Raw genomic sequence first — 12807 nt, forward strand, 5'->3', positions numbered from 1 at the left:
TAGCCCTGGCTGGCCTAGAACTTGTTATGTAGACCAGACTAGTCTCAGACTCAGAGAGATGCCTGCCTGTGCATCATGAGTACTGGAATTAAAAGCATAAGTCATCGTGCTGAGCTCCCTGCCAATTTTTTAATTAATTAATTAATTAATTAATTAATTTACCAGCCCATTTTTTTTAACTGACTTAGCAATAATGTTATTAGAGGTTCTCCACAATGTAGAAATTTAAGGCAACTAATGCATCCCGATCGAAGGCACCAGTGTAGTAGCAGGAGTGGCCCCAATGAGGTACAACTCAAGCTTTGGAGTGTTCTGATTACTATAGATGGACTGAAATTTCCAGACACTTGTTGGCCATCCTGTGAGGCTGAGAACTCATCAGAACAGCTCTCCTGGTCCTTCTTTTCATTGTCACTACACAATAAGCCACCCAACAAGTCAGTGGTGCAAGACAATGTCTATTCAATCTGCTCAGTGACTCTGTGTGTGTGTGAGGAATTCATGTAAGGCAAAGGCAATGGCTTCGAACTGCCTCTCCAGGTCTGAGGCCTCAGCTGGGGTCACTTGGCTGGGATCAACTCCAGCTGTAGGAGTTTCAGATCACATGGAATCACCTTCACTCACAGGTGAAGGGGTGATGGAAAAGGGCAGCTAGCAGGAGTGCCTCCCGGTATGTGGGCTTCCCGGTATGTGGGCTTCCACAGTGTGTGGCAGCCTTGGCATATCTAAGCACCTACACATGGCTCAAGGCTGCGTCTCAGTGTATCAGTGAGCAGGTGCATTGGCCTATCATAATGGAGTCTTAGAAGTCCCATGACATCACATTCTACAGGTTACAAGTGAATCACAGCCTACCTAAGGTGAAAATGTAGACACTATCTCTTCCTACGATATGGGTAGGATTTGGTGGCTATGGCTATACCTTTAAAATCACTCCCCCTGAATGTCAATTAGTCCAGGGCATTGAAACAGTAGAGAGGTTAAACAAAAAGCTAGCGACTGGAAAGATGACTCAGGAAACACACACACACACACACACACACACAGAGAGAGAGAGAGAGAGAGAGAGAGAGAGATCAAATCAAATGAAAGGTAGTTCAGCTGTTAAGAAGAATAAAATTATTTTATTTGTAGGAAAATAAAAAAAAAAAACAATATCATCATGTTAAGTGAAATAAGCCAGACTGAGACAAACATTTCACATTCCCTTGTATGTGGAATTTTAATTTTAAAATTCGTAGAGATGAAAGCCACAGGTTTATCTTCTTTCAGTGTGGTGTGGACTTCTCCAAATGGGGCCTTGAGGGTCCACTTACCCCTGACTTGTACTACATCTCACAATGTTATTAAAGAGACAGGGTTCTTAATATGGTAAGAGAAGTTTAAATGTGAGATCTGCAACCCCCCCCCACACACACTTTTTGAATACCTGATCCCCAGCTGATGGCATTGTTGAGAAGCCAAGGAGTCTTTGGGATGTAGGGCATAGCTAGCAGAGGTTGGTCACTGGGGGTGTTTTTTTTTTAATTTTTATTTTGTTAATATTAGTTATAGTTTGTTAACTTTGTATCCCTGCTGTATCCCACTCCCTCTTTCCCTCCCAATCCCACCCTCCCACCCTCATCTCCTCCCTGCCCCTTTCCAAGTCCACTGATAAGGGAGAACCTCCTCCCCTTACATCTGATACTGGTTTATCAGGTATCTCCAGGACTGGCTGCAAAGTCCTCCTCTGTGGCCTAGCAGGGCTGTTCCTCCCTCGGGGGCGGGGGTGTGTGTCAAAGAGACTGCCATTGAGTTCATCTTAGAAACAGTCCCTGTTCCCCTTATTAGGGTATCCACTTGGATACTGAGCTACCAAGGGCTACATCTGAGCAGGGGCTCTAGGTTGCATCCATACATGGTCCTTGTTTGGAGAAAAAGTCTCATAAAAGACCCCTGTGCCCAGATATATTTGGTCTTTGTGAAGCTCCTGTCCTCTCCAGGTAGTATTAACTCCCCTGGGGGGGGGGGGGATTAAAAGTTATTCCTGCCTGTTTCCAGTCTACTTTCTGGCCAGCACCCATGTGACCACCCGCCCATGCTACCACCAACTGAGCCATCCTCAACTACCTTGCATTCTCTGCCATGATGGACTGATATCCCCTAAACCATAAGCCGAAATGATGGTTTTCCACCATCATTCCCTACCTCCAGGCAGCATTGGGAAGATTATTAGGAGAGGTCGGAATCAGTGCACCCCACAGTGTCAGAGGGGTGCTATCTTACCTCAAGCTGGCAGCAGCAACACTTTGACAGGTGAGTCATTGCTCACTGTTGATCGGGGTACCTCAAGTGTCCAGGTAAGGAAGCTGCAACCACTGCCTCCTCTGAGCTGTGATCACAGCAGTGAATCAATGGGAAAGAGGACACTCACTTTCCCATCCCTGCTTTCTACACTGTCCTGATCCACAAAGAGGCTGCTGGATCTGCATCTCAGGTAGTCCCTGAAAGTATGGTGTGAACTCTAGTAGACACTTCTCCTCATAAACCAAAGTATGTTGGTGCTTTCTCAACAAAACTTGCTTTCCTTGAGGAGGAAAAGGGGAAGAACCATGGCCCATTGTTGGCGCTGCAGCCGCCCTGGAGCTAGGAAGCTCTGAAGAGCAAGAGGTGGAATCCACAGGCAAAGCTGAAACCAGAGACAGTTGTGGGAGATGAACTGAGAACCCCCACTTTCAGCAGCCTGAGAGGATGATTTCTGTAGAGTAGCAGGAGAAACCAGATGGGAAAAAGTGCGGCAGATACAAATTCAAGGCACACCTAGAAGCAGGAGGAAGGAAATAGAATGAGGGGTCAAATGAAGACTTCTCAGATCAGAGAGTCCCTGGAGGAAGACCTGGAAAAGAAGGAAGAATGGAAAACTGCAGCTGACCTGTCCTTCCAAAAAAGTTGGGCACAGGATGTTATCAGGGGCCTCTCCTGGCAGCGTAGACCAGTGTCCGGGCCAGAGAGCTGTCTAGCCCATATCTGAATCCATTTCTCTCTGCCCCAGATCCCCTGAGTGAGTGCTGCGGAAACGGGAAGCCTTCTGACCAACCCGGCTCAACACTCATGGGCCACTCTACTGTAGAAAGGACTCCTATGTGGTTGATGGAGGCTGTCTGTCCTTGGGTGCGAGTCTCAGTTTCACATCCTCTTGTCTCCACCTTTACTTACTCCCTGGTTTTTGTTTGTTTGTTTGTTTTTACAGGCCAAGGGAGCTCTTTCACACACAGTGTGAACCCTGCACCTTTGCTCAGAATCTGAATCCTCCAGCAGAGCCTTCCTATGGCCAATGGAGTCAAGAGCCCTCCAAAAGTGAAATGCACAGTGCAGACCCATGGGGCCTCTGGAGGATGCTCAGGATGCCAATCTTTGGATAGAGCCCTGAGGTAAAGCTTTGGATTTCTCTGTTCCCACTGCTCTGGATAGACCTAGGACCTGCATTCCCCAAAGTACACAATTGCTAGCACTGTCTGTGCTCTCCACTTCCCCAGCGCTCACCACATTAGAAGACCTAGGGCACTGATAAATGAAAGCAGTGGGTAATCAAGTGTGTAATTGGCTGGTTCGAGTTTAATTCCACTAAAATTACATGTTAGCATTGTGGAATTATCAGCTGAAGTCCACATAACAATGAGGAAAACAAGCATATGCACATTTAAAACTATTCCAAACTCCCATCCAGGGGTATCCTGGCCCAGACGCTCTGACTTGTCCAGGTACAGAGAAAAGCCATGGCCTTGCTGCAGAGGGGTATTCTGACCGTGTGGCCCTCTAGGAAATAAGTTTCTCACTTTTTTCTGTGAGGATGTGAGCAGGAGGAAAAGGTAGGGGCTTCTTCCAGAGATGGTGAATGCTTTTGGGTGACTTGGTGTGGACGTGGGTATCGCTCTTCCATCCTCCTGACGTTTTCTGCTCAGTAGCAAGATGGAGGAAGGACAGAGAGCAAAGTGTGGTTGAAAACCCAGAGTATGCATACTTCGGGCACTTTTGGATTTCTTCCAAAATGTAGTCACTGTATAAAGAAAGAACCCTAGAATCAACTTCCAGAAGTCAAACTTCAGAGGACACAGACAGACAGACAGACAGACAGACACACACACACACACACACACACACACAAACACAAAAATATCAGGAAACACATCCATAAACCTGAAGAACACAGCAAGGGCACAATAAAATGTTCCAGGTCACAATTTAAAACAACAATGTCACAGCGTTAGTTTTCTATCGTATCAGCAACAATTAAACATGGATGACACCCAGAGTCAAGGGAGGGGGACAAAGGACATGCTTACACAATGAGACAGGTGTGGAAGAGTGGTTTGGTAACACCTGCTGATATATATGTCAACCTAGGCAGGGCAGGCTTCTGAACGTGCTCTGAAGAAAAGATCACCAGTAATGAGTAAAACTGTGGCCACAGAAATGCTCATTGCAACACAGTTTATGGGTAGGGGAAACTGGAACCAACTGAAATGTGCAATTCATTGGTTAAGTCAACCAGATACATCTGCTAAAGAATGCAATTCTGTCACCAATCAGCAGTGACACCTGAATACCACCTGAGAGAGGGCTGGGGAGAGAGAGACAGGGCGACACAGAGAAGGACACCAAGTCTACATGCTGATCAAAGTGTCAATTTAATGGACGTCAGGTTAACACTTAAGTAGGCAGAAAAGTATGAGCAGTTTCTCATGTAGGAGCTTTACTTGGTCAAAACATATGAGGGCTCACTCAAGGTTACACAGAGCCTGCTGTCTGGTTACTATGGGGCTTCCTCCACCTCTTCCTGGAAAATATAACCACTCTCTTATTGTTGCCTATCTTGGGGTCTCCTTGTGATCAGGAATGACTCAAGAAGCTGATGCTGCAAGGTCGTGTCTTTTTATTTTATATTTTTAATTAGCTGAGAATTTCTCACAATACATTTTGATCATATTCACCCCCTCTCTCTAACTCCTCCCAAATCTCACCCTCTTCCTTACTCTCTCAACTTCCTAGAGCTTATGACCTATCTAGAGGCACAAGCTTTTGATCCCTATAACAGTGCCACATATGGTTTGCAGCTTGTCAAACAGGCCTTAAATCCAATCAAACAGCAAGTGGTTACTTCTGTGACATTCACGCCACTATTGTAGCAGTGAGAATGTCTTGCCAGGCCAGTAGTTACTTGTGGGATGCAGGATTCACAATTCAATGAGAGTGGTGATTACTTTTCTCCCCTGATAGTATGCATAGCACCTTCCTGCCCTAGGAAAGCTAACCAGTAGAGAAGCTTTTCAGGGGAGTGCCAACTTGATTTCTCTCTGTGCTATAATTCAAGTATTTGGTATCTTCAGCAATAGGGGCTTACCAGCAAATTCTGGATGGTAACCAAGAACACTGCTGATAGTGTGTGATATTTGGGGGTGTCTACTGGGCCACACCGTACAAGAGACGATGTCTTAAAGGAGTTCTAGAGAGACAAGTTTCTCTAGCAATTTGGTGGTCCTATAAACAGTTTAAAAGTTGAACTCTATAGATAGGTGTATCCTCTAGGTGTCATCTTCAGGAACAGCATTCAGGAATAAAAAAAAAAAAAGCATCGAAGGAAATAGAAGTTCATCAAGGTAACCAGTGTAGCTAAGGAGTAAACTCACAGGTCTGAATATATGAGGAAAGAGGAGACTAGTATAAACACAGCAAAGAAGGTTGGTAGTAAGCATATCATTTAGAAATAGGCCCAGTGTCTGTGGAGATTGCATTGTGCTGCATTATACAAAGGGCATGCTACCTATCTTTGCATACCTATCTTTACCTAAATTTTTAACTTTCTTCATCCCAAACCCACATTTTTAACATTTGCCTCTTTCTGGGTGGACATTGCACTATCCCCTTTCCAGTGTAACTGGTTGAGTTGGAAGAAGTAATGAAGCCATGACAGTGAGGGCTAAGCAGTGGGATTCCGGAACAGCGTCTCTGGAAACTAAGGAGAGCTCTCATCATCTTCCCTGGTGTAAGGCAAAGCAAGTGCCTATGGCCAGCTGCATGTGCAGCTGCAATCATGATCCCATGCCTGAGCATCGAAGATAACACTCTGGAAGGAAACTCAAGGTGAAGGAAATACACTATGGGGAAGCTATGTGAGTTAACACAGCAAAAAGAGGCCAGATCATCCTTGTTTGTGCCTTCCAGTCACCTCTGTCCTTCAGGTGACATCAGGGGCTGATGGATAGGTTGTTGTAGGAATAGTTGGAGTGCCCACTGTGTTCACCTCTTCTCATCATCTTATTCCCCAAACATTTCTCCATCAGCTGCAATGTGTCAGGAGTAAGCCACCATAAGCAAGCCTTGCCTCTAGCAGCGGTTCCTCACCTTCCTAAGGCTGCAACCCTTTAATACACTTCCTCGAGTTGTAGTGACCCCAACCATAAAATTATTTTCTTTGCTACTTCCTACCTGTAATTTTGCTACTGTTGTGAATCATAATATAAATATCTGTTTTCTAGTGTCCTTAGGTGACCCCTGAGAAATAGTGGCTAGACCTCCAAAGGGGTCGTGGCCCACGGGTGGACGTTCCAACAACGGGTCAGTAGAACAGAGCTAAATGAAATCAGAGTTGGCAGTTGGGAACACAACCTGGAAACACAGCTGGAGCAGCAACTGGACAAATTAAGTCAGAAAAATAATTTTTTTTCATGAGGATTTCAGTAAGTTTTAAAATTTCAAAACATTTCCTGGATAAGTGGTTTCTATACTAAGATCTTTGTGTCACACGAAATCTTTGAACTGTGGCATTTCTACATTCTCTTGCAGACTGAGTTGAAAACATGTGGGATTAGAGCAGCTAGTCAACCCAGGGTCATGGCTCTAGTAATAGTCCATGCACTTTGGAATCAAGGGAATTTGAATTTGAGTTTGGGCTCTGCCTAGTGATCTTACCATCTTCTCTCTTTTAGAACTTCTCTGGCTGGGGTTCCTGAAGCCTTTTCAGGAAGTCCATATTGTGAAAATAATCGCCATTAGCCATGTTGAGAAGTCATGCCAGGAGTAGTAGCACAGGCTGTAATCTGAGGTTGGGGAAGAAGGATCTTATCTTTTTCCTTGAGTAGCCAAGCTGCTGCTTCCCACAGTGGTGGCACCTAGGTAGAATCTGGACACCAAAGCAAACACGTCAGATCAACAGTGTGTCTGGGGAAAGAAGCTGTCATCCTGTGCACCCCTGAGGCCTCTAGATGTGTTGTTGAACTGGCATATGTAAATTTTGGGCATGGGAAAGGCATAGATAGCAGGTGGCATGCCAGGGAAGAGCACACAGCCAAGCCTAGGCAGAATCCACAAGCAAGATCAGCCTTAAAGGGATGGTTGGATTTTCCTAAACAGAATGTGGTCACTTCCACCTCTGGGAAGATCATGGAGAAGACTGGAATGGGCCAAAGAGCATGTCCACTGTCCACCGCCTTGTGGCTAAGGAGTCAGAGCAAGTCCTTGGGTCTTCAGCTGCCTCATCTGTACAGAGGAGATGCTACTGGCTGCTTGTATTGTCATTACTCATGTAGTTGCCCAATAAGGAGTAAAACTGGGTGGGGGATTCGAGGCATGCACATGATTGTATGGGTGCTCAGACCTATGCAGCCTAGAACAAGATCAGATATCTTCCTCCACTGCTGTCCACATTATTGCCTTGAGGTAGGATCTCTCACTGAACTCAAAGCTTGTCATTTCAGCCTGCTGGCTGGCCAGGGAGGTCTCTGGATCCGCCTGTGTCTGCCTTCTAAAGCTGAGGTTATAGGAACGTAAGCTCTCTCTCTCTCTCTCTCTCTCTCTCTCTCTCTCTCTCTCTCTCTCGTGTGTGTGTGTGTGTGTGTATGTGTGTGTGTGTGTGTGTGTGTGTGTGTGTGTGTGTGTGCATGTTTAGGGGACAACCACTACAGCATGATGAACCAATCAGTGCCACATCCTCAAAGAAGAACTTTTTTCCCCTCTCCCTGGCAACTATGCATTACCAAAACCAAAAGCACCCCAGTAGGGGGTGAGACCTGCATCTATTCTGAGACGTTTTAGCTGGCTGGATCCTGTGCAGGTAACATGCCTGCTGTAAGTTCATGAGTTTTATAGCTATTCTGGGTCTGGAAGACAGCACTGCACAGTTACCTCCTCATCCTCCAACTCTTTCATTCTTTCTGTCTCCTCTTCAGCTCTATGCCTTGAGTCTTGGTTGTGAATATAGGTAGGATTAGAGAATATATTAGAGCAAAATTGTGTTCATAATGAGGAGTTACAAACTTTTTCCCTGTCTTTATTCCAAAAATGACACAGAACCAAAATTTCTTCCATAGCATTTGCATTGCATCAGATAGCGTAGGAAATCTAGAGATGGTTTAACATACGCAGGAGAACGTATGCGGATTACATGTGACTACAATGCCATTGTACGGGAGGGACTTTAGAGCCTTGGATTTTAGTATGTGCATGGAGGGAAGCGTTAACATCTTTCTTCCTTTCATGTCCAGGGACAGCTGCTAGACTTAGATATGTGATTCAGACAAATGGGGTTACATGAAATGCTAGCGAAGTCAGACATCAAGTCTCTTCAACCAACATTTTCTTATCTTTTTTATTTTTATTTTTATTAATTACAGTTTATTCACTTTGTATCTCCCAATAAGCCCCTCCCTCCTCCCCTCCCAACCCCACCCTCCCTCCCCCTTCTTCTCGCTTGCCCCTCCCAAGTCTACTGATAGGGAAGGTCCTCCTCTCCTTCCTTCTGATCTTAGTCTATCAGATCCCATCAGGAATGGCTGCATTGTCATCTTCTGTGGCCTGGTAGGGCTGCTCCCCCACAGGGGATGGTGATCAAAGAGCAGGCCAATCAGTTCCTGTCAGAAGCCCGTCTTACTTTATCAGAATTTCACCAAGGTTTTTACAATTTAATTAGAAGAAAAATCACAGTGATTTTATTCTATACCAGGAATCAAGACAAATAGAATGTATCTTCTTATTCTAAGTCATTTTCTTAGTATGTAACATTGGTCAAATTCATCTCCACACTATGGACAATGTGGGAAGTGCATTGTGAACGTGAACATACACACAGCGTCACCACCCAGCTCCAGAGACAATGAACACCTTGGTATACTTCTATACATTTGACAGTTCACTGTGATTGTTTTCATAGTATCCAGTTTCGTGCTTAGCTTTTTAGCCTGACTTGATGAAATACAATTTTTCAAAATTTTATTCTATTGTTCAACATTTTGCCAATTGTCCATAATTATAAATAATATTATAAATGCTGAAATGAATATAATTGTTCATAAAACATTTTCTGCTGTTAGGGGAAATGCGTGGGCTAATTCCTCAAAACTAGCCTGTAAAGATTCAGAGCTTTCTTTGGTCCACTCTGCCCAAAAGACTTTAGAAATCTGATGGAGAATCTCTCATCAGTCCTGGATATTTTCATGATAATTGGTAGGCAATGTGACTTCACTTTTAAATTTTATTTTGTTTGCCAATGAAGTTGAATAAAATGAGTTATTTATTGAATAAATATGGTTACAAGCTGGTGAATTAGCCTATTTTCTCATTGTCTATGAATTCTGGAGAGTGTGGTGTGATTTCTCTTTTCTAATAAAATTATTCAATACTACATATAAGGACTAACCTTTTGTCAAATGTTATAGATTTTTCAACATCTTCCATTACCATTCTCATTTTGTTTACTTGTCCTTTGGGAGATTAAGGATGTTTTCATTTCTATTTAGACAATCTAATGACCATTTATTTATGAGTTCCTTATTAGATTTATCCTCAGATTGATCTTCCCAGTCCAAGACTAGACAAGAATTCATACCATTTCTTTTCCAAATATTTTAATATTTTACTTATATGTCAAAGATGTTTGTTTGTTTTCACTATAGTAAAAAATGAATATAAGACAATTTTTGTCTTTTTGTTAGTTTGGTTTTGGGTTTTTCTGATTTTTTTATTTTTGTCTTTTATCTATTCTTTTTGGGGGGCTATTATTACTTGTTATACTTTATTTGCTTATATATTTTGGTGCTGTATGCTTTTCTTTAAAATGCCACTATTACTGTTTTTTTCACAGTGTATTTTTATTTATATTTAATTACAGTTTATTCACTTTGTATCCCCCCTTTACCTACCTAACTACCCTCTCCCCCAGCCACTACTTTCTGTCTCTATTAAGTGTTATGCTGGATATTTTGCCCGAGAGAAATCCTACCACGCATATTCTCTTATACAGGCTCATTTCACTTTGCATAGTGGGTTCTGCGGTCATCGATACTACGGTCATCGATACTGGAACTTGTGCCAGAATTTTCTCCTTCTCGTGCTGGAATAATGTTCCCGTGTACGTGTGTGCCACATTCTGCTTGTCTGTTCTCTGCTGATGCTTGGGTTGTTTCTGCCTGTTGTCAGCATGTTGCCAGTATGAACGCTGGTGGAAAAGATACCTGTTTGAGTCCACGGCTTTGCATTCTTTTCGGGGTGTACCCTAAAGTGTAATGCTGGATCAAATGACAATTCTGCATCGTTCTTTTCCCTGTAACGGCCACCCTGTTTTGGCTGTACCGTTTTACATTCCCATCAGCAAAGTTCAGGGTCTGTCTTTCCTACATCAGTTTAAATATTCATCTCCAGGACTTTAAGAATGTCCATGCCAGTGGGTGTGGGCGATCTCTCTGTGGTAGTTTTTATCTGCAATTTTATGGGTTCGATATATGTTCTGATCATAATCCCTTTCTCAGTTGTTCATTCTGTGTGTAACTTTTTTATTTTTTTATGTTTTTTCCTTTTTAAATTTTTATTTAATTGTATTTTTAATTACACTTTATTTACTTTGTATCCCCCCTCTAGTGTAACTTTTTTAATTATCACGTTTATTTTTTTATGGAGACACACAACTGATCTGCTGATAGTATCTGTACTGTTAATCTCTATATATTATTGTTTATATATGTAGAAAGACTTAATATAAGAAGTCAGCCTGTGTGACCATAGAGATCAAATGCAGTTTTGTGATCCCATGACTTGGGAGAAGAGAAGGAACAGATGGAGACTTTAAAAGTCTCCTGGGGAATTTTTCCCTTATCTAGAAGGGAAAGGGAAGCCATCTTTTTATTCTATTATAGTCTCTAATTTGTGGGATAAGACCCCTGCTCATTATGTAAGGCCACAAGCCTCACTCAATCATTTAAAATATGGATATAACTGGGTGTTTCTAGATGAACTATATGGGCTTCCTGGTCCAGATATTTTTGATATATAAAGTTAAAAGACAGTGTTCTCTGTGACACAAAAGTGTTTAAGTTTGAGGTTGACATTTTCTATTCTTTTCCTTTCATCGCCCATGCTTTTGGTGTCTGTTTAGGAAACTCTTCTATTTCATTAGTCTGTAGGTTACTTCGTGACAGTGCCACTCTGTTTTGATTCTATGGCTTGGTTTTAAAATTGACATCAGAACATGTGAGCCCTCCAACACTGCTCATCTTTAATAGAATGCTCTGACTGTTCTAGTTTCTTGAAATCGCCTGTGACCTTCAGGGTGAACAGCTTTGCTTTTAACGAAAGCACAGCATCGGTAAAGATTGCTCTGCACTGAGATCGCTATGGGTAGTATTGTTGCCGGATGTCTTCTGATCCGTGCCCACGATGTATCAGTGCACTCATTTAGTCTTCGGAAATGTCCTGGAGTAAAGTTGGTATGGATTCATCACCCCAGAAAAGCACACAGCTAGGGAAAGGCCTCGAGGGCTGTGGAGGCTTCTGTGCTGAAGGCAGAGCTCTAGTAAGAAAATGGACAAACTAGTTACACTTGTTCTCTCTTTCAGCCATTCTGCCGTCTTTTCACTAAAAACGCATCAAGCGCCTCGTTTGTGCCACGTGTTGCTGGGGACATGGAAAAGAGATGACATCTGTAGTGACACCTGTGCTGAGGATACCTTGTATGTGGGACTTCACATCTAACACTGAGGGAAATAAAATGTCAGTGTTTATCCAAAGAAGACCAGTCAAGCATACAAGCCTCAGTAAATGCCTCAGTGAGGTCTTCAGAGATCTGGAGTGTACAGTGTGTATGCTGGGCTTGTTGCTGACAGCTCCAGGGGAAGATTAGCATGAATGTTGTAGAGCTGAGTGTATGCCTCAGTTTACCACAGAACTACATGGAAAGGGTATGGAATGGGCACAGGTATGTTCTTAGAAGAGACACACAAAAAAGAAAATGGAGCATGGTGGCTATGATTGCACACAGCTTTAATCCCAGCACCTGGGAGGCAGAGGAGGGAGATCTTTGTGAGTTGGAAACTAGCCTGGCCTACATAGTGCATTCCAGGACAGCCAGGACTACAGGACCTTGTCTCAAAAAAATGAGGCATGAGTTCAGAAGAACCAGGAGGCATGTTGTAACAAGGGAAATGCAGCTTGGATGAGGAATCACATCTGGTCAAAGATTGCATGATGCTAAGGTGAAATATTACCCTGCAGACAACGAAAGAAGTGGCAAGCCTCTAACAGTGACATGGCTGGAGTCTCATTTCAGAAAGACATTCATGATTGCAGAAAGAATAAGGAGTTAGGAAAGCAATGCAGGAATCAAGAGTGGAACACATGACCCCAGTCAAAATCCAGGCAAGGACCAGCGCAAGCCTGATCTAGCAGGGGCGAGAGTACAGAGACCACATTGAGGGGCAGAAAGCGATTAGCCCTTGTTAGTAAATATGAAAAAGAGGGACGGAGCAATGATTTCCTACCACCCTAGAAACCTGTGATCACAGA

The 12807-nt window shown here is 43.3% G+C and overlaps 1 pseudogene; it reads left to right on the top strand.

Moving 5' to 3' along the window:
- LOC129672953 (ganglioside-induced differentiation-associated protein 1-like 1) overlaps window positions 1-12807 on the top strand; it is a 151054-nt pseudogene that overhangs the window by 19129 nt on the left and 119118 nt on the right.

Source organism: Psammomys obesus, unplaced genomic scaffold, assembly GCF_907164565.1.
Source record: "Psammomys obesus unplaced genomic scaffold, mPsaObe1.curated_primary_1811, whole genome shotgun sequence".
Taxonomy (NCBI): domain Eukaryota; kingdom Metazoa; phylum Chordata; class Mammalia; order Rodentia; family Muridae; genus Psammomys; species Psammomys obesus.